Source organism: Pantherophis guttatus, chromosome 5, assembly GCF_059756535.1.
Source record: "Pantherophis guttatus breed Tessera chromosome 5, ASM5975653v1, whole genome shotgun sequence".
Taxonomy (NCBI): Eukaryota; Metazoa; Chordata; class Lepidosauria; order Squamata; family Colubridae; genus Pantherophis; species Pantherophis guttatus.
Window position 1 is genome coordinate 95,103,475 of NC_142067.1, and position 22,941 is coordinate 95,126,415.

General features: G+C 41.1%; 1 protein-coding gene across 3 annotated transcripts in view; it reads right to left on the minus strand.

Moving 5' to 3' along the window:
- Nucleotides 1-22,941, minus strand: part of AFF3 (ALF transcription elongation factor 3) — a 236,633-nt gene that overhangs the window by 123,409 nt on the left and 90,283 nt on the right. The window lies entirely within an intron of this gene.

A 22,941-nucleotide genomic window follows, 5' to 3' on the forward strand; every position in this document is an offset into this window, starting at 1 on the left:
TCACGCGACATACCAGGACTTTCCCCCCCTTCGCTAAACTGGGCGTCGGCATGGTCAGCACATGACACATCCAGCCCACAGGCTGGGAGTTTAACAGCCCTGCAGTAGGGGCTTCTGCTTCTCTTACCTATTTGCTTCCTTCTTCTTTTCCCTCTCATTCCCTAAGATCATCCATGCATTCCATTACAACTTCCCCAAAAGCATGTTTCATAACTCCACAGCCATCAGAGCTTGCCTACTGCTAATTAATTGTGTATGTCAGTGTTTCTTAATCTTGGTAACTCTTAAGATGTATGGACTTCAACTTCTAGAATTCCTCAGCCACCATGAAGTCCACACATCTTAGAGTAGCCACGATTGAAAAACAGTGATATATGTATTCAAAAGGAACATGATTCTAAATTTAATCCCTACAAAAAAGGATACAGAAATGTGGGTGTGCACATGCGTGCACATATGCATGTATGTACGCACACATACCAAAGTATGACAATGCCCAGTTTTCTTACCATATCAACCTAGAGTTCCTAGCTGTAATTGAAACCAATTTAGAAATCCATTCTTGTCTGATCCCCAATGTGTGCATATAGCAGAATGTATATACCATCCAGGGGTGAAATTCAGCAGGTTCTGACAGGTTCTGGAGAAGCGGTAGCGGAAATTTTGAGTAGTTTGGAGAACCGGCGAATACCACCTCTGGCTGGCCCCAGAGTGGGGTAGGAATGGAGATTTTGCAATATCTTTCCATCAGGAGTGGGGAGGGAATGGAGATTTTGCAGTATCCTTCCCCTGCCACGCCCACCAAGCCACACCATGCCCAACAAGCTACGCCCACAGAACCGTTAGTAAAAAAATTTGAATTTCACCACTGATACAATCACTCTAAAATTGCAAAACCAAGACAAGAAAGGATCGAAATTAACTGCTCATAAAAGAAACTGTCATGTTTAGAAAAATAACTGGTAGCTTCTTCTTGCATATACCAACCATATACCTGCCTACAACTATATATACATATTCCTGTAAGCTGTAAAAATAGAGATGGAACAGTTTGGATAGAGACGGACTAAAGGAAAGGTAGCAGCACTAGAAACAGAAAGAAAGAAAAAAGGAATAATAAAACTGCATGAAAATTTCTTGGGGAAAAAAAGATAACATGGCAGGAAATTATAGAAAATATATAGATTTTCTGGATCCTTTTCAATTAGCTTTTTGTCCAGAATATGATAGTGAGATTAGATTAGTTGCCTTGGTGATGCTTTATGTTTGAAAGTAAATGGGAGGAGCACTGCATTAAATCTCCTGGATCTCTCCAGGAGAGATCATTTGATACCAATGATCATTACACCCTTCTGAAATAATTGGAAGGACTGAATATGGGGGACATTGTTTTGCAGCGGCTCAGCCGAACCTGAAGGTGATGCTAAGAGATTACTCTTTGACACAAGGTTTGATTTCCTACACTCTTTAACCAGTGGTGGGATTCAAATAATTTAACAACCGTTCTCTGCCCTAATGATTTCTTCCAACAACCAGTTCACCAAACTGCTCAGAAAGTTAACAACCTGGTTCTCCCGAAGTGGTGTGAACTGGCTGAATCCCACCACTGCTTTTAACACATACAACAGATCAGTGGGAGAGCTTTGGAGCTGGGTGATATCTGAATACATTTTGGCTCTCACTCTGCCAATATTTATAAGTTTAATGAAAGCACAAGTTTTCAGGCAACCTTTTAATTAATAATTGATCTGTTAATTGAATTGGTTTGATTCTTTAATTGTTAATTGAATTGCATTGATTTTTTGATTACTTTTGTATGTTTTTTGTATGTTCTTGTTCTGTCTTACAATTTGAATTCTTTGAACGGTTGTAAGCTGTCCTGATTATCAAGTAATTGATAGGCTGGGTATAAATGTAATAAACAAATAAAGTGTCCTTTGCAGCAACTAGTTATTTAAGCCATTGTTCATTTGTTTTTCACTAATTTCTTCTATTATTAGTGAATATAAGATAGCTGACTCAGTTCATAGGTAATGACAAAACAGTATGTTATATACCAGGTAGTCCTTGACTTACAGCAGTTCAGTCAGTGACCATTCAGAGTTACAATGGCACTGAAAAAAGTGACTTATGATCATTTTTCACACTTACAACCTTTGTAGTATCACCATGACCATATGATCAAAATTTAGATGCTTGGCAACTGGTTCATATTTATGACTGTTGCTGTGCCCCAAGGTCATGTGATCTCCTTTTGCAACCTTTTGACGAGCAAAATCAATGGAGAAGCCAGATTCTCTTAATAACTGGGTTATTAACTCATCAACTGTGACAAGAATGGTCATAAAACTCACTTAACAAATGTCTCACTTAACATCATAAATTTTGGGCTCAAATGTGGTCATAAGTCAAGGACTATCTGTACATCACACTGAATCCTTCTTTCATAGTTTTATTTTCCACCAAAATGCAATCTTTTATTTTATTGGATGCTATAAAAATTACCGAATGCCTTCATAGATGATGCTTAGAAACTGAACAATTTGCAATGAATATTAGATACAATGATGCAGTAAGGAGTATGGCTCCAAAAATTAATGCCTGAAAATCAAGGTAGTTATATTTCATAGGGCTAATAGACAGAAAACTGCAAATTATACATAAATGGGAAAATACCAGAGAAAGTAGACAATTTTTATATAGTGCTTTTTCCTTTAGGAACTCAAGACAGACAGAGAGTTACTGGCTCAGTTATCCAGGTTACAGGCTCAGGTTAGACTTGAACCTGGGTCTTTCTGATCCTAATCCAATATGACAATGACATTTAGTGTATTTTTGCAGAATGTTTATTAAAGACAAGAAATTGAGACATTTTAAGACATGCAAATACTGATAGAAAGCTAGTGAGAGTATGTGATTTGGAAAGTAAAAAATCTTTGCCCCCCAAAAATATGCAAAAATAGCTGTGTATAAGAGTGTATTTCAGTTCTTTTGTTATATGGAAGTGAGAGTTGGGTATATCAGGAGATAAAAAGAAACATGATATTTAAATATTACAAGAAAAGATGGGATCAGTAATAAATGGATGCTGAATTTATGTGGATTGAATACAAAATAAATGAATGAGGATTGAGCCACAAAATAAATATATGATGGAAGAATGAATGGTGGAAAACCGAAAAAGTTATTCATGGATGGATGGATGGATGGATGGAATTGATGAGAACCTCAGAAAAAGTGCAATGAGAAGTTTAAAGAACAAAAGCAATGTATGATGTAATTTATGGACATAGTGGAAGCAAGGATCATTCACAAGACCAGAAAGCCCCAGAAAGTATAGTAAATGGTGTTGCTGTAAATAGTTTTAACTATAGTTCTTTTAGTTTTCTGTTGTCATGCCTTTAATTTATTTGGCTTAGAATTTATTGCTCATTTTCTATGCTATGCATAATGTTCTTTACCCTGAAGGGAAATCATGTATGTATGTATCTAATAAAAAGAAGCTGGTATTGTGCCTCTAAATATTTTGTCAAATTGTTGAAGGTATTTGGCTAGTCATTTGTGAGATGACTAAGTTGCATCTCAGCATCAATTTAGGAGTTACAGCAGGTGCTTAAACAAAAGCAATGGACTGTGTAATAAAACAATTGTCTGAAAAATGGCCTGGCACAGACAAGCTGAGATGATGTGATTACTGTACTCAGGGCGCAGTCTTAGTCTGCTTAACCTTCTTTTCCCCAAGAATTGTAGATTCTAATTCCTGAATTGCCAATAAGATAAATGCAGTTTGTTTTAACTTGTCAGATGACAAATACAAGAAGGAAATGAATATGAATGGCTGCCTCTTAGAATGGGATAATGTAAATAGAATATGAAAGGAAGAATTAAGATACATCAAGGTCAGGATCATTATAGTCTAAACACACAGCCTAGAGCCCCTCATGAGAAAGATGGGTGGCTTAGAAATATGACGTATAAATATAAATAACAATAGTAACTTCACCCACTGCATAGAACCGTGATGGTGAACCTATGGCACGTGTGCCAGAGGTGGCACGCAGCGCCCTCTCTGATGGCACATGAGCTATCACCCCAATTCAGCTCCGCTGTGCATGCGCGTGCATCTCCCACCGGCCAGCTGGTTTTCAAGTCTCTGCTGTGCATGCACATGGGGCGGGGTGGGTGTGGGAGGACTGTGCATGGATGTGTGGGGTGGGGTGCTTGGGGGGGCACGCATACATGCATGGGGTGCAGGGACCTGCACACCCCTGCGTGGGAGGCGGGGCACATGCAGTGGGCCACACGCACATTGCATTTTGGGGGCTCGGGCGCAACGCTTTGGGCACTCAGTCCAGAAAAGGTTAGCCATCACTGGCATAGAACATACATTTAGAAGTATTAGCACAATTGCATTATTTTTGCTACTTCTTACTAAAACAGTAGCCACAATCTGAGGATTATCTTGGTACAATTTCAAGTTATGAAAATAATGGAGGATAATTAAAAAAATGAGTCCAGCTGATCACCACTATGTGACAGATGGCAGAATACAAGTAAGCAAAAGAAATACAGAAATAAATAAAAATCAGGGTTTTCAAATTAGCTAGCATTGCTAAGAAAATCTTTATGAATTGGCAGAGTGTTAAACATGCATAGTAATGGATAAATACCTAGCACAAGGGAGCATTTCATATGATACTGATTACATTTGTAGCACATATTTTGTTATAGAACAAGCTAGCAGTTATATTGATTAGCATTTGCTACTGATTCAACTCCTGCCAGCCTAGCAGTTTGAAAGCATGCAAATGCAAGTAGATAAATAGATACCACTTTGGTGGGAAGTTAACAGCTTTCCATGTGTCTCAGTGTATAGACATCACCACACAACCATCTTTGGACAACATTATCTCCCTTGGCTAGGAAACAGATGAATTAAACTTGGACATCATCAGACAGGGGAAATCTTTATCTTTTTTAAATTGATAATGAAGCCAAGATACAAGGTGTAATCTATGGGATGAATATAGAAAGAGCAGGGAAGAAAAACGTATAATTCAGTTGTGTGATTGGATAGTGCCTCATAAGTTATAGCATCTGCAATAGGATGGACTTACTTCTTTTATAAAATATGTCAAAGAGAGACTGAGGGGGAGGAGTCAAATGAAGAACTAACTGACCCCCCTCCCTTTGAATGCTGTTGAACCTTATCTAGTCTGTTGAACCTTATCTAGTCTGATCCAGGTGCAAACCACTAGTTTGAGAAGATTCCTGTATTGTACGCTTGAGTAATAAATTAGCTAATTGAACTCTTCAGGTGTAGATCTGATTATTGGTACTTACAAATAAGACTTCTGGAAAGGGCCCCAATAGTGGTAACCCCCCCCTCCAAAATAGAATAACATGATAGTATGAATATGAGAAGAGTTTTCAAAAACTGAAGCATTACACAATATATTAATTCACTAAAACATCTCAAAACTAATAATGGTACTATAAATGATCAGACTGGATGGGAACTGAATATCATGAACATGTCTCGATGCTGAACACAGATCATGGGCATACTCTTTTTTTTAAAATAAAGTTTTTTTATTTTTTAAACACACAAACAAACATAAAATGCATCTTTTCTGAACAGAATATTGGCCCAATTTTAGATTTATACAAATTTTTGTTCATCTTTAACACAATTTTAACACAATTTTATATATACATTTTCTCATATCATTTATTCTTTCTAATTCTAAGAAACCAATATTACCCTTCATCTTAAGTTCTCATCCTAATATAGTTCATTTTTTCTTTTCCCTCCTTAAAATTTGAACCCCTAAATTTAAATTCATATAACATAATACCATCCCCAATTATTACCTTATATTCTCTTTTTCCAATCACCAATGATTCTTTTATCAACTATTCCAAATAATAGATTTCAATAATTAAACATATTCAATAAAAAATCAATTAAGTATCAATCTTATTCCAATACCTCTAAATTTACATTCATAGAGCATAATACAATTCCCAATTATTTTCTTAAATTTATAATACCATTACCAATTATTTTCTTAAATTTCTTAGTTCCAATCTTGAATAGTTTTTTCTTTGTCAGCTCTTCCAACTAATAGGCTTCAACATTTTTATAACATTTTTATAATATTTTTATGTCATTTTTATAAAGACCAGTTAAATATATCTAATTAATTAATAATCCAATATTATTTCAGCTTTCTGTTTGAATGTATCCTAAATCAATTTTGTGGTCATCAAGTTTCAATTTTCCATGCAACATTGTAGCCATTCCCTTATTTCCATTTTCAATATAGGTACATCGTTATCATCATTTCCTTCAGTTCCAGCGCCATTTTGTTCTTTCTAAAAAGTTCAGTGCTATAATGATTTTTTTCCCCTCCTGAAGATGGCTCTCTACAATCCACGTTTACAACTGGCGAGTTTAAAAGGCATCCATTTTGGTTGCAGTCCGTTTTAACAGTTTTTACTTACACCAAGTCAATTTAAAATTCAGTCCAGATTTATATAGTCCAAATTCCATGTTACATTCCAATTAGGTTTCAATTTAGAGTCATTAACCAGTCCTTTCTATTACAGGCTTTTCTTCATTTTTTTTAAAAAAATTCCTTTTAAAGTTTCCAAATTGAAAAAGAATCTTTTTGGGTTCTTGGTTTGTTTTTTTTTTTAAAGTTTTCCAAGTATTTTAAATCCAAAACACCTAGCAGCAATATTCCGTTCAATTCTCCAAATTCCGTTCAATAAATCCAAAACACCTAGCAGCAATATTCCGTTCAATTCTCCGCTCCTGCACATCGCTTAATCCGGTTGCCCCAGTTTACTGGCGGTCATAATGGCCACCACCCCCCGCTGCAGAATCAGAGAGAATTTCCTCTGATCTCTGAGGAACTTGCCTGTTCCTCTTGGTCTTCCAAGGTGCCTCACTTTCTTCTCTGTCCCTACAGGACAGATCTGGTTCAAAGACCCCTCTGCAGCAGTTCGTCAGCCCGGGATTTCACAGCGCTCATCAGAGCCCGCTAATCCCCGACTGTCTCGCCGCGATGCTTCTGGTCCAAACTCCAGGCATACTCTTGATATCCTATAAGTTTCAATCTCTTAAGTGAACGAATGTTTCCTAAAGATCAGAATTACTGAGCTGGAGGAATAGGAATACTAAATATGCATAATAAATTAACTAAGGAATATACATACTAAATTAACTAAATATAACTTTATGAAGTACTGGCATTAAATTAAATTAAGCAACAACAGTTCCCATGATGTTCGCTCTAAAGATATTGCAGAAATGAGGAACTTGGGACAGAATAATACAGCTCCATGGGTAAAAATTCCTCACTGAGAAATTATATTATTAAAATATTGCCCAATGTGGATGTGACAGTAAGCAGGCTAATATGTGACAATACTAGATATCATCATAAAAAATGTAGGGCTTTTGTTAGTGCAGGCAGAGTTGACATTACAAAAAACAATGGACAAACTAAATGAGAGGGATGTTGACATGGGGTATATTTCTTTTTCTTTATAAGATCTACCAATTTCAGATATGGGGCAGCAAGAAAGGGACAGAAGTCATATTCATCCATCCATCCATCCATTCACAATTCCTCCCCTGTAATTAAGGTTCAAAGAAAAACAAAATACACTGTCTAAATTCATAAAACTTCATGTATTGCTGCTGCAATCTGCTGCACCCCTGCAGATTGAGGGATGTGGAGAGAGACTACCCTATGTGGTCTCATCAAGCAGGTACAAAGAGATTCTGATGAAGTCCTGAAAACTTTAAAGGTGACAGCTTCTTTAATAGCACCTGGAAGCCAGCCAGTAACCATGCCAGGAGTCATACCTGCCAAAAGCACACAGGTAGAGCTGTAAAAAGGCAAAAGCTGCCACCTGCTCTTTGAACAGGAATTGCAAGTTCAGAACTCTTAAATTACAATCCAGTTCAGTGAGGGACAGGTAGACCAGTCATCCTCTTTTGTTGAGATTAAGGTTCAAACTGTTCTTTCCCATCCAAACCTAAAAACCTACAAGCACCTCAAAAACACTTTGATGGCATCACCTTTTGATCTGTGTTGAGATTGAAAGTTGAGTATGAACAGCATACTGATGTCATCTAAACCTATGTCACTAAACAACTACCATACAATGTCTTCCTGATGAAAAGATTGAACTCTTATCTCCCATCACCAGTAAGGGAAAGGAAAAGCATCAGTGCAAACTAGTACATTACTATATTAACAACTACAATGACCATCTAAATTCCAGGCTTAATTGTGGTCATAAGTCAAGAACTATCTGTATCCTTGAATATAACATAATTATTTGAGTAGGGCTTCTAAACCAATCATTTTCATTGTCGTTTAGGCAGTGCTCCACAATTTGTTTCCTTCTGTTTCTTTCTTCAGGAAATGATAATCAGGGATCTCTTAGCTCACACCCATGCATTTCTATTGAACTATAAAGCTTCAGGAGACTCCTTTAATATTACATAAACTTATTCATTTTCAGAAACCTAGCTAGCATGTGTTTGTCTATTCCAGTATTTTTAAACTGGTTTCAGTGAGGACTCGGATCTTCTCTTTTCCATCTAAATTTATTGCTCTCTCTTTAAAAGTAGATAGAACCATCACATTTTTCTAAACTAGAACTCACACTCAGTTCTATTTCCCATTCCATTTCCCTTTCCCACTAAGCTAACAAACATGTTGTGCCTGCAGCAAATATACTTTTGCAGCTCCTCCCCCAACCCTTATGTCAATGCATTCTCACACATCCAATCTCTTGCAAAATGTTTGCAAAAGAAACACATATGTATAGTCTCCAGTATTTAGGAAATTTCCTATGTGGAAAGTCTGTTATAATCAGGGATTATTTCAAATATGAATAAAACCAGGAGTGATATTCTATCTAAAAGAAAATCAGGGCATTAGCTGGGCTAATTCTCATGGACGCTATGATGCCACCATATAATGCCAATCTATAGTGATATGGACTAGCACAATATGCATCATCAAAAGAGCCTTCATTCTATTCCCATAAGAATATTATTCATTAGTGAGATGAAACTTTTTGAGGATCAGTAATGTACGAAAGCAGTAACAACATGAAATTAACACAATTAGCATAATTTAAAAAAATAATGGAACTGCCAATACTGAAATCATACATTTCAAACGTATCACATCTGGTTATAGCTGTTCTTTACTCATTACAGTAGTAAAACAGCTATGGTAGACTTTTAAATAAACAGTTCAAATGTATCCCTTACTCTTTGCTTTCAGCTTTATGTTGTGATAGCTTTGATACAGCTACATTTAAACTTCATAGAGATGTTACAATCTTTAGAGGGGGTTTTAATTTTTCCAGGGATTTAAAGTACTTACAGGGAAAACAGAATGTGTTTTGATGTATTAAGAGGTCAGCTGAACAGTTTATTGAAGCATCTGCAGAGAATTCCAAACGCTAACATGAAAAACCTAAAACTATTTTCTCCTGCTATTACAATAAAGTCCTTTGATCAATTTGGCCAGCATGAGATAAGGAAAAATATAGAGAGAATGGAATGTCAATGATGCATAAAGAAAAACAAAAACAGAATTAAAGTTCACAATCAAAAGTGGTTTCATGAATTTTTCTACTTCCCAGTGACTTGAAATTAACTATGTGAGATGACAAATTCATCCTGAGATATTAATGAGCAGAAAAACACTTTCATTCACATATTCTTTTTCAGGTTTTGCAAACAGTAACAGACTGTATTGTAGAAATTATGTGCATGCCATCTTTCTGTCAGGAAACTTAATGGCCCAATTATAAGTCACCAGGTCTTAAACTGATATTTAGAGAAATGGTTTCTGATCTTCTTTATAGAACTATTGCAGGTTTACCTCTTTCTTAAAGTCATATTGGAGCACTTAATCCTATCTAATCATCAAAAACATAGACCTTAAGTTCATTTTTTCTGTTTTATGCAAGAACTCTATGAGAGGTAGATATAAATAAATAAACAAAGATATTATTTTTTCTTTAATCAAACAAGTCAGTTTGAGCACCTCAGCAACTACTATCATCTTTACCTACCATTAGTGTGGTTAATGTACTTGTTCTAGTTCTTTGATTTTTTTTTTGTGTAAAATTTCTCTCGCTTTCTGCCAGAATTTGTTCAAAACCTCTGCTGTTTGAAAGTAAAAATAACTTCTTCCAGTTTCTCCCATTGAAATGGATTTTGGTTGTTGTTAAAAATTATCAGATCCATTCAAAACATGGCTGCCACAATGAATGATGTGAATAAAGCACTTGCAAGGATTAAAGTAACAACCCAGACTTAACAATTGTTAAGAGGAAAGACAAATAAAGTTTGGATAGGAACACTTGGAGACAGCAGAATAGAAGAGAAAGACCTGGAGAAAATACAAAGAACAGCAAACAGAAGTACAGCAACTGTGGCAAAAGCAAGCAAAGATAGTACCAATTGTAATTGGATGCAATCCAATTGGATTGCATGCAATCCTAAAATATATGGAGCACCAGTTGAACACCATCAGCATTGAAAAAATCCCTATCAGTCAATTGCAAAAAGTAGCTTTACTTGGAACAGTTTACATATTGCTAGTACCTTTAACACTAGTACCTTTAACAAAACTTCTACTTCTGCCTATCCCAGATTCTTGGGAAGGACTTGATAGGTGGATAAAAATGCCAAATCCAGTCTAAACTTTTGGCTGAAACCATGATGATAATGATGATGATGATGATGATGATGATGATGATGATGCAACCTTTTGTGATGATTACCAAATGCCTTTTCTGAAATCTTATTTTAGTTAAAAAGTTAAAAAGATTAAATAATATCAAATTATGCATTTGGTCTTGGTTGTTGGTTGTTGGTTTATTATTTATTTATTATTTATTATTTATTATTTCTATTTCTATACCGCCCTTCTCCCGAAGGACTCAGGGCGGTGTACAGCCTATTTAAAAACACAAAAACAAAAACAACAGTTAAAATTTAAAATCATTGAATAATTAGGCTCCAATTAAAATCCCAGGAATTTAAAAATACCCCAATTTAAAACGTTATGTTAATAGCCCGGCCTGGCGGAACAACAGGGTCTTCAGAGCGCAGCGAAACACCCGGAGGTCGGAGATCTTACGTATTTCCGGGGGCAGTTCATTCCACAGGGCTGGGGCTCCCACAGAGAAGGCCCTCCCCCTGGGTGTCGCCAGCCGACCTAACTTGGCCGATGGCACCCTGAGGAGACCCTCTCTGTGGGAGCAGACTGGTCGGTGGGAGGCTATTGGTGGCAGAAGTCAGTCTCGAAGGTACCCGGGTCCTATGCCATGGAGCGCTTTAAAGGTGGTAACCAACACCTTGAATCGCACCCGGAAGACCACTGGGAGCCAATGCAGCTCGCGCAGGAGGGGTGTCACGTGGGCGCAACGAGTTGCACCCATAACCACCCGCGCGGCCGCATTCTGGACCAGTTGGAGCCTCCGAATGCTCTTCAAGGGGAGCCCCATGTAGAGAGCATTACAGTAGTCCAACCGGGAGGTGACAAGGGCATGAGTGACCATGCGCAAGGTGTCCCGATCCAGAAAGGGCTGCAACTGGCGAATCAGGTGAACCTGATAAAAGGCCCCCCTGGCCACGGCCGTCATGTGCTCTTCTAAAGACAGCCGTGCGTCCAGGAGGACACCCAGATTGCGAGCCCTCTCTGTGGGGGGCAAAGATTCACCCCCAATAGTCAGCGATGGCACCTGCTGACTATATCGGGGCGCCGGAAGCCACAGCCACTCGGTCTTGGAGGGGTTGAGTCTGAGCCTGTTCCTCCCCATCCAGGCCCGCACGGCCTCCAGGCAGCGGGACATCACATCAAGGGCATCGTTGGGGTGGTCTGGAGTGGAGATGTACAGCTGCGTATCGTCAGCATACAGATGACACTTCACCCCAAAACCACGGATGATCTCACCCAGCGGCTTCACATAAATGTTGAACAGGAGAGGCGAGAGGACCGACCCTTGCGGCACTCCCCATGCGAGATGCCTCGAGGTCGACCTCTGTCCTCCTGCCAACACAAACTGCGAGCGGTCGGAGAGGAAGGAGGAGAACCACCGCAAAACGGTGCCCCCTATTCCTAACCCCCCCAACCGCTGCAGCATGATACCATGGTCGATGGTATCAAAAGCCGCTGAGAGGTCTAATAGGACTAGGACAGAGGAGCAACCCCTGTCCCGAGCCCTCCAGAGATCATCCACCAACGCGACCAATGCCGTTTCTGTGCTGTACCCTTGCCTGAAGCCCGACTGGTACGGGTCCAGATAGATAGCTTCATCCAGGTGCCGGGGAAGTTGTCGTGCCACCACGCTCTCAACAACCTTCGCCACAAAACGAAGGTTGGAGACTGGACGATAGTTGGCTAATTCAGCCGGGTCCAGGGAAGGCTTCTTGAGGAGGGGCCTCACTACCGCCTCTTTCAAGGCGGCAGGAAAGGCACCCTCACTCAAAGAAGCACTTATGATCCCCTGGAGCCAGCCTCGTGTAACCTCCCGGGAGGCCAGCACCAACCAGGAGGGACACGGGTCCAATAAACACGTGGCGGCACTAGTCTTACCCAGGACCCTGTCCACATCCTCGGGAGTCACAGGATCAAACTCCTCCCAGATAACATTCTCAAGACCTGCCCTCATCTCCTCCCGTGGACTCATCCAGTCGGAGTCCAGGCCATCCCAAATCCGAGCGACTTTATCATGCAGGAATTGCACAAAATCCTCAGCACGACCCTGCAAGGGATCTTCCCGCACTCCCCCCCAAAGAAGGGAGTGGGTCACCCTAAACAAGGCGGCTGGGCGGTTCTCTGCAGATGCGATAAGAGCGGAAAAGTGGTTAGACTTTGCCGCTTTTATCGCCACTAGGTAGGTCTTGATATAAGACCTCACCTGTGTCCGGTCGGAATCGGATTGACTAGTCCTCCAAATGCTCTCTAGGCGTCTTTTCCGACGCTTCATCTCTCTCAGCTCCTCAGAAAACCAAGGAGCCAGTTGAGATCGGCATCGGGTCAGAGGCCGCAAAGGCACGACGCGGTCCAAAGCTCCGGCGGCCGCCCTTTCCCAGGCGGCCACCAGCTCTTCAGTCGAGTCGTGTGTCAGGGTCTCAGGGAATGGCCCAAGCTCCGTCAGGAACCTTTCGGGGTCCATCAGGCGCCTGGGACGGAACCATCTAGTTGGCTCCGTCTCCCTGCGGCGGGGGAAGGCGGTAGGAAAGTCTAGTTGGAGGAGCGAATGATCTGTCCATGACAAGGGTTTAATATCTAGGTCCCCTATACCAAGATCATTCAACCACTGACCAGAGACAAAAATCAGGTCCAGAGTGTGTCCCCCTATGTGAGTTGGGCCTTGAACTAACTGGGTCAGGTCCATGGCCGTCATGGAAGCCATGAACTCCCGAACCGCCTCTGACGCCTCACCCGCGGATGGAAGGTTGAAATCCCCCATGACAATAAGTCTGGGGGTATCAACCGCCACCCCAGCAATGACGTCGAGTAGCTCGGGCAGGGTCGCTGCCACGTGGCAGGGAGCCAGGTACGTAGTCAGCAAACCCATCTGCACCCCACGGCCCCACTTCACACAAAGGGACTCACATCCGGCTATCTGAGGAACAGTGGTCTCCCTCGGACAAAGACTTTCCCTAATAATCACCGCCACTCCCCCACCCCTCCCCTGGGCCCTTGGCTGATGAAATGCACGGAAACCTGGCGGGCACATCTCAACGAGGGGGACCCCCCCCTCCTGGCCCAACCAGGTCTCCGTAATACCTGCCAGGTCTGCACCCCCCTCCAAAATAAGATCACAAATGAGGGGGGCTTTATTAACCACCGACCTGGCATTACACAACATCAGCCGCGGACCCTGGGCCTGAGACTCTACACAACCCAGGACACGAGTCACGCATTGGGGGACGGAGTGCGAAATCGCTCGTAAACAGCGTATGCGCACCCCCGACACTTGATATGACCCCCTGCGTCCGTCATACCTGCCCCTCCCACTCATTATTTCAATTTCGCAGCCCTTCCTGTCCTCCCCCTGCTCCCCGGTTAAATTTCCTTTCGCGACCCTCCTGCTGCAACTAATCGACCCATCATCCCGCTCAGTCACTATCTGGACCCCCCCAGGTCCGCTTTTACAACCCCCTCCCTCCCTCCCGGGTCCCCTTAAAATTTTCTTTAAAAATTTAACTAAAAAACCCCTCAACCCCCTCTTCGCTACATGCCATCTCTCGGGGTTCCAAAGCCCGTCATCAAGATAGGCCCTCGATAATGTGGGGGGCCAGGCCTGCGAGAGGGGGGAGTCTCGCAGCACGAGAAGGTCGGCTTTTTGGAGCATCAACTGAACCAAGATGGGAAAAGAAAGGCCAGTCCGGGGGTCTATCATAGTCCAAAGGGATAACTGAGCATAAGAATCACAAAATGTCCATTTGTAGATCTGGACTCCACTGTCCTCTCACGACAGGGAGAAGGTCCAATGTTCTTTTCTCCAACAGAGGCGACCATCCTCTCACGACGGCCGGTCCCGTTACAAGAAGTTAACAGGGACAGTGTTCTATCCTCCCCGTTGGGATACAAAAAATCCCTCAGTTCTTTCAAATGGTGCTCAGTCTCTCCCGCCAGCGAGGGCATGAGTGGAATATGGTGGGAGGGGGGGGGTCCAAAGTGTCCAGAGGGTAGCAGTTCGTAAGCCCCTCCCCCCATAAAAAAGGGGGGGCGGGAAGGTAGGGAGAAGGAGGGGGGAAACAATATCCCCAGAGGAGGGTAACATCTCTCCCTCTGCCGATCTATAAGTCCAGGCCTCCTCACTTCAGCTTCTCCTCTTCGCTCTCAGCAGGCTACCATTGCAGCATTCTGCGGCAGACGCCATAACCGGCGCCAGTGTCAGCCCCCCCCACCCCAGCACCATAACAGATGCATCGGGGGGGGCAACCAGCGCCGCCAACTGGCCTCCACCGCCAGCCCCGCCTTGGCTCTGTTGCTTTGAGTGGGGGGGGAGGGGAGGTGGGGGGGCATCGCCCCACGGCCGTTCACACTACCGCCGGAGCCACCATCCCCCTCCAGCCCTCTTCTTAGATGGAAAATAAAGACCGCAGCCAGATGACTCTCTGCGGCCACACCAAGCTGCTCCCACCATCGCAGCTACCGCCGTTACCGCTGCTGCTGCTGTCGCCATCACCGCCATTGCCTTCTCGGCACCCTCGGCGCCCTCAGCTGTTTTTCGGCGCCCTCAGCTGTTTTTCGGCGCCCTCATCGTCGCCACACCTCGCGGGGCTCCAGGCAGTTCCGCAGCGCCCAGGATGGTCCCACAGCGTCGGCGCCGCCGCTGCTATCAATTCTGCGGCATTCCGCGGCATCCTCGGCACTCTCCAGGGCCCCTCCCAAACCGCTAGCCCCTCGCTCCAACCACGATGCCACAGAGGGAGTGAAAATCCTCCCCAGGCTGGGCAGGGGCTCTCCTCACTGGGGCCGGGGTCGCAGATGGATTTAGCGACCCTACACCCCCGGAAAAGACCAAATAGCCCCCATCGTCAGACCAGGAGCTCACCCAACACCGCCATCTTCGAGCATGCGCAAAAAGCGTTGGTTACCACCTTTAGAGTGCTCCATGGCTTAGGACCTGGATACCTACGAGATCGCCTTCTGCCACCAATAGCCTCCCATCGACCAGTACGCTCCCACAGAGAGGCACTCCTCAGGGTGCCATCGGTCAAACAGTGTCGACTGGCAACCCCCAGGGGGAGAGCCTTCTCTGTGGGGGCACCTGCCCTTTGGAACGAATTGCCCCCGGAGATACAGAGGATCCCAGACCTTCGCACCTTTCGCCAGGCCCTCAAGACGCTTTTATTCCAGCAAGCTGGGCTGGCCTAAAAAATTTGAATTTTAATTGGGAAATTTTAGTTTTTAATTATGTTCTCGACCAGATAATTTAATTTGTTTTAATTAATTTTAACTTTTATTTACTGTTGGTTTTATCGTGGTTGTGCACCGCCCTGAGTCCTTCGGGAGAAGGGCGATATAAAAATTCAATAAATAAATAAATAAATAATAATAATAATAATTGGTGGCAACCATGTGGCCTACAATATATATTCTCATTCTACCCTTCTACCCAAATATAAGAGCTATTAATGGAATTTTGCAACTTCAGTAATATTAATGCAAATCTCGAATCTTAATTGTATTTTAATAAAATTCCTTCTGGGTTAAGGTTACAGTAGTGTTTTTCTTCTCAAAAATGTTTTGAGGAACTTCCTGGTACATACATATGAGTGGTGGGTTTCAAAAATTTTTACTACTGGTTCTGTGGGTGTGGCTTGGTGGGAGTGGCATGGCTTGGTGGGCATAGCTTGGTGGGTGTGGCAGGGGAAAGATATTGCAAAATCCCTATTTCTTCCCAATCAGTTGGGACTTGGGAGGCAGATAATAGATGGGGGTGGGGCCAGTCAGAATTTTTACTACCAGTTCTCCGAACTACTCAAAATTTCCGGTTCTCCAGAACTGATCAGAACCTGCTGAAACCCACCTCTGACACACACACACACACACACACACACACACACACACACTGTATATTGTGTCTACTACACTCATATAATATATTTTTTAAAACTAGCACAGAACCTGATTTATCAATGAATGATACAACTGCACAAGAAAAATTTCCTGTGGTTCTACATACAATTTATTTGCCAATTCTTTTTAAATATCTTTACTAAATTAAAAAAAGGATAATATACAGCTCATATAATAGGAAATAAGGTTAGAGGATAAAATCCCACAGTCAAAAGTTCACTTTTCTCCTTTTCCTATAGGAAATCTATCAGTAATCTCTAAACTACAAGACTTTCTGTCCTAGTGCTTGGAACCTGGGTGCATCTGGTTGGGGAACAGCAGATTTTAGTTGAACCCTAGCAAAAATGATTGGCTCCGAGGCACTCTAGATCTGGGATGTTACCATCTTCGGTATTGGATGAGGTAGCACTACCCACGACAGACCTGGTGCACAATTTGGGGGTCCTTGATTGGTGTGCTTTAACTTAATTTGATTTGATTGGTTTTTTTATTTTGCTTTGTTTTTTCTGAATTGGTCCATCTGAACATCTACAATACTAGGATGTTTTGGTTTTGGTTTGGTTTGCTAATTGCACCTATGCTTCCAAAAAACAAAAACAAAACCTGTACACTGCAAAATAGGTTTATGCATTCAGATCTCCTCTCTGCTTAGTGACTCAGTTCTCTTTAAGTTTATCCAAGATTATCAAGGTTATTCAGCTTTTCAAAGATTCTCTTTTCCTGTTGCATTTTTATCTCCCACCCTTACTTTTCTATAATTTCTGATTTATGGAGGCACAGTTCAATTTTTAGTACTTCTTCAAATGTTCACAAAATAAAATGAATGGCTAATTTCTTCTACTCAAAGTCCCTGGGACCAAAGGCAATAGGAGCTTTGACATATTACATCATGAGATATAAAGATAAGCCTAACTTGTTATTCCAATTATCTTTATGATTGTGGACACAACTACCATATTCAAATCCCTGTATAAAAACAACAGTGATTAACTGGCAAATAAGGAACTAACTTGAAAACACACAGGCTAAATTACAAATGCAAGATCAAATTCATAAAAATGCGATAGATCTCTTCTAAATTTAGTAGCTGAAATCTCAATCAATAAATACAACAAGGAGCCAGAAAAATATAAACAACAGCATTAATTTAACAGGATTAAACAGCAACATACACATTTCTAATGAGAAAGCAGACGCATTGTAATACCCACTCCATGATATGTTGCTAAGCAACAAGATATAAAAAGATGTACAATAGTGGTAATTTCTTCCACATATGAAAAGAGCACCTTACAAGGCATTTATAATGCATTCCTCCAAAACAAAAATCCGTAGAGACTACTTAAATTTCCATTTTCTATAATACAGATTATTAAACAATTATGTGTTTTGTTTTTGTTTTAGCTAATGGAGTAAAACTCTGATCTTATTTAATCATTAAAAAAAAAATTCTGTAGAAATAACAGCAGCAGCACCAACAACAAATGTAGTGCCACCACTTTTCCAATAAATCTTATAAAGAATCAAGCTTCCAAGTGAATAAAACATGATTTACAAATAATTACTGGATTAATACACCAACCTAAAATTTTAAAAAACTATATTTTGGCTTAGTAACATTTGTGAATCAGCTCAATATTAAAGAGTAAAATCCCATTAACTATTTCAATTTGGCTATCTTACCTGGAGATTTTTTTAAAGATATTTTTTAAAATACTACCTATAAATTCTTGCTTTATTAAAATATATTTGGAAAGCTTAATATTAATCTGTTTCTTTATTGTTCAATAAAAATACATCTTAATCAGTTTCTATACAATTAAAACGTCAGTTTTATATATACCTGAATAATAATAATAATAATAATAATAATAATAATAATAATAAATTATTATTATTATAATTTATTTTGTATACCGCCCTTCTCCCGAAGGACTCAGGGAGGTGAACAGCCAGCAGATAAAATACAGAAAATACAAAAATTAAATCAATATTAAAAACCAATTAAATTAATTTGGCCCACAGTTAAAACACCCCCATATTAAAAAACCCATAATTTAGCAATTTAAAATTAAAACAACTTAAAAAATATGGTCATGCAAAAGTTCCAATGAAATGACTATTTTTTTCATCTAGAGTGTATTATTAAAGTGTATAATACATTCTTTAACTCAAGGTCATTGCAATATTTGTTTCTTATTCAAGAACATTACATACATACTACATACATACATGCATGCATGCATGCATGCATGCAAAAAAGCACTAATATTGTTACTAACATTGTACTGATTTGTTAAATAATTTGCTAGAGAAACTGTGGTTGGCTAAGTATGGCCAGTAACATAATATTACATATCCCATTATAAAATGTTTTATTACCATGAAAAACATTAGGCTAATAGATAACAAAAGAACGCACAATAAACATTGCAAATGGTGACCACATGACTGTGGGATGCTGTGACATCATAACTGTGAGTCAAGCAAAAATACTACAAACTCTGTAGGAATAGACCAGGCTGAGCCCAATGGCAGGGCCAAACACATTAACAGTAGTTGTTAAAGGAAGATCACTGTATTATTCTACAGAGAATTATTGCGTCTGTCATCTGCACCTCTATAACTGTCTGGTTTGGTTCTGCAACCCAACAAGACAGACACAGACTTCAGAGGATAATTAGAAAAAACTATTACTACCAACCTACCTTCCATTGAGGACCTGAATACTGCACGAGTCAAAAAGAGGGCTGTGAAAATATTTACAGACCCCTCACATCCTGGACCTAAATTGTTTCAACTCTACCCTCAAAATGACACTATAGAACACTGCATACCAGAACAAGTAGACACAAGAACAGTTTTTGCCCAAACGCCATCACTCTGCTAAACAAATAATTCCCTCAACACTGTCAAACTATTCACTAAGTCTGCATTACTATTACTATTAATCTTCTCATCGTTCCTATCACCCATCTCCTCCCACTTATGACTGTATGACTGTAACTTGTTGCTGTATCCTTACGATTTATATTGATTGTTTCTTACTATGATTAGATTGCTTCTTTGTACCCAATGACTATCATTAAGTGTTGTACTTTATGATTCTTAACTAATGTATCTTTTCTTTTTATGTACACTGAGAGCATATGCACCAAAGACAAATTCCTTGTGTGTCCAATCACACTTGGCCAATAAAGAATTCTATTCTATTCTATTCTATTCTATTCTATTCTATTCTATTCTATTCTATTCTATTCTATTCTATTCTATTCTATTCTATTCTATTCTATTCTATTCATTTCTTCATCAGTGAAGAAAAACAAAATATTTCCAAAAACCATGAAACAAAGTTCTTTTCATTCACGTTGTGATTTGTAATGGATTGTGGGAATGACCTTGGGGAAAGGAGGAAAGAGGTGCTGCCCAAGAAACAATCAGAAAAGAGAAGCAGGAGCCCCCAGTGGCTTAAAGATCAGAAAAAGAAACTTAGAAAGCATTTTTGAATGGAACAAGCAGTTAAAAGTGGCAATGGAAAGTTTTGCTTTTTCAGGATTGCAGGGTTTTGTTAATGTAGCTTTAAAATAAAATAGATTTAACTCATTTAGATGTGTTTTCTGTCTGGTTTATCCAGGAATCCTGACAGATTAACAGGTTAACAAATCTGTATATGATAGTAGAAATAACATGAAATAGGGACATTTTTAGTGTTACTACTTCTTAAAACAATTGTTTTAGATTGCCAGTATCTTATTTGTTAGAATAATGAGATAACCTAGAGAGCTAGTTACACAAAGACAAATAGAAGATGAGAGACATTGTTATGTATTGAAAAATACAAAAATATGTAAATACATAAAGGCAAGTGAAGTGTGATATAGCCTAATTGCTTAATTCAAATCCCAGTCTATGCATACATTTAAGTTCTTTTTAATAGGAATAAGAATAATAATCAGCTTACTGTCAGGTTCATATCTAAATATACTTTCTATATGATTTCATATTTTAGTTAATTAAAAAAGAACCTTTAATTACAGTGTGTATTGGTTTTCTTTCTTTTAAAAATATAAATAAATACCTGTATATTTTAACACAGTATTTAGCAAGTGAGAAAATCATATTGTTATTAATACATTCCTAGATGATTCTATATTTCAATTCTCTTACTTAGTCATTGCTAATTATGTCTTTTCACAATTAATTACTTCATTTCCGGCAGCATAGACATTTTATTCATTAAGTGTCAAAATGAAAGCCCTGACTGCCAAAAAAGTAATAAGGGAACGAATGGTAGATATTAGATGCCTACATTTTTCTTAAGTGCTCAATATTCTATCAACCCATAACATCTTAGAAAATTAAAGTACTACTCAACATATAGCATATGTCAATTCCTATGTTTTCTATGAAAGATAAGATCAAGAGCGGTCAAGTTATTCATGCACAAAATCACAAAAGATCTGTATTGTAATCTATTCTGAAAATACTGATTTAACTAAAACAACAATAAAGCAGCTAAGAATTTTATATGCATGGCTCCAAATCAGAATCCATTTTCATCGTAACATTGTTAGATTTAGATGTGTTTACTTTTGAGTTGAGATATAATTTATTACTGCTTCCGAACTCAAGGCGGCAGGGAAAATATTCCCTTATGTATTTCAATCATCGACCACCACTGAGCCAACCGATTGTGAACCGAATTTCTCCTGCATAGTGTCCTAGCCCCAACTCACTTCTTACACTCTTACACTGAGATGAATCTTTTCCTTCTACTGTAACAGGAAAGTGTTTTAATAAGATTTTAAAGGGTTCGGGGAGGGAGTCTTTTAACAATTTTTTAAGGGGAACTGGGAGGACAACCAAAGGGGATGGGAGGGGGGGAAATCCACTAAGGTCAGAGCCGAGCCTGGCACGGGGCAACGGTTTGGAGGGTGCAGGATGAGGGATTGGGGAGGGGATGGAGGGCTATACCAATGAGGGGTGTACCATCAGCACGGTGGATGGGAGGGGCAGATATGGCGGGAGCAGGAGACCATATCACGTGTCGGGGGTGCGCACTCACTGTTTGAGAGCTATTGCGCGCCCCGGTCTCCAAGGCTCCCCTCGGATACTAGGTGGCTCAGATACTCAGGACCTGGGCCTTTGGCTGATGCTGTGCAATGCCAGGTCCATGGTAAATAAGGCCCCCCTCATTCACGATATTATACAGGAGGGGGGAGCGGACCTGGTGGGTATTACGGAGACCTGGTTGGGCCCGGAGGGAGGGGTCCGTCTGGTTGAGATGTGCCCACCAGGCTTCAGAGCATTCCATCAGCCGAAGGCCCAGGGGAGGGGCAGGGGGGTGGCGGTTATTATTAACGAAGGTCTTAGTCCGAGGGAGACCACTGTGCCACAGATTGCCGGATGTGAATCCCTCTTTGTGAGATGGGGTCATGGGGTTCAGATGGGCTTGTTGCTTGCGTACCTGGCTCCCTGCCGCGCGGCAATGGCCCTGCCCGAGCTCCTCGACATGATAGCCATGGTGGCAGTTGATATACCCAGGCTTATGGTCATGGGTGATTTCAACTTGCCGTCCATCGGTGAAACGTCTTGAGACGGCTCAGGAGTTCATGGCTTCCATGACGGCCATGGACCTGACCCAACTAGTTCATGGCCCCACCCACAGGGCGGGACACACTCTGGACTTGATTTTTGTCTCTGGTCAGTGGTTGAGTGATCTTATTATAGGGGATATAGACATGGAACCCTTGTCATGGTCAGATCACTCGCTCCTTCACCTGGACCTTCAAACCGCTACACCCCGCCGCAGGGAGGCGGAGCCAATAAGATGGGTCCGCCCCAGGCGCCTGATGGATCCTGATAGGTTCCAGATGGAGCTTGGGCCATTTACTGAGGATCTAGCACATGACTCGGCTGAGGACCTGGTAGCCGCCTGAGATCGGGCGGCTGGTGGGGCCTTGGACCGAGTCGTGCCTTTGCGGCCTCTGACCCGGTGCCGATCCCATGCAGCTCCTTGGTTTACTGAGGAGCTGAGGGAAATGAAGTGCCGGAAAAGATGCCTGGAGAGCGGTTGGAGGGCCAGTCTCGCTGAATCTGATCGAACACTGGTAAGGTCGCATATTGAGGCCTACCTAGTGGCGATAAAGACGGCAAAGTTTAATTACTTTTCCGCCTCTATTGCGTCATCAGGGAATCGTCCGGCCGCCCTGTTTAGGGTGACCCGCTCCCTGCTCCATCCGGGAGTGCGGGAGGATCCCCTGGAAGGCAGGGCGGAGGATTTCGGACA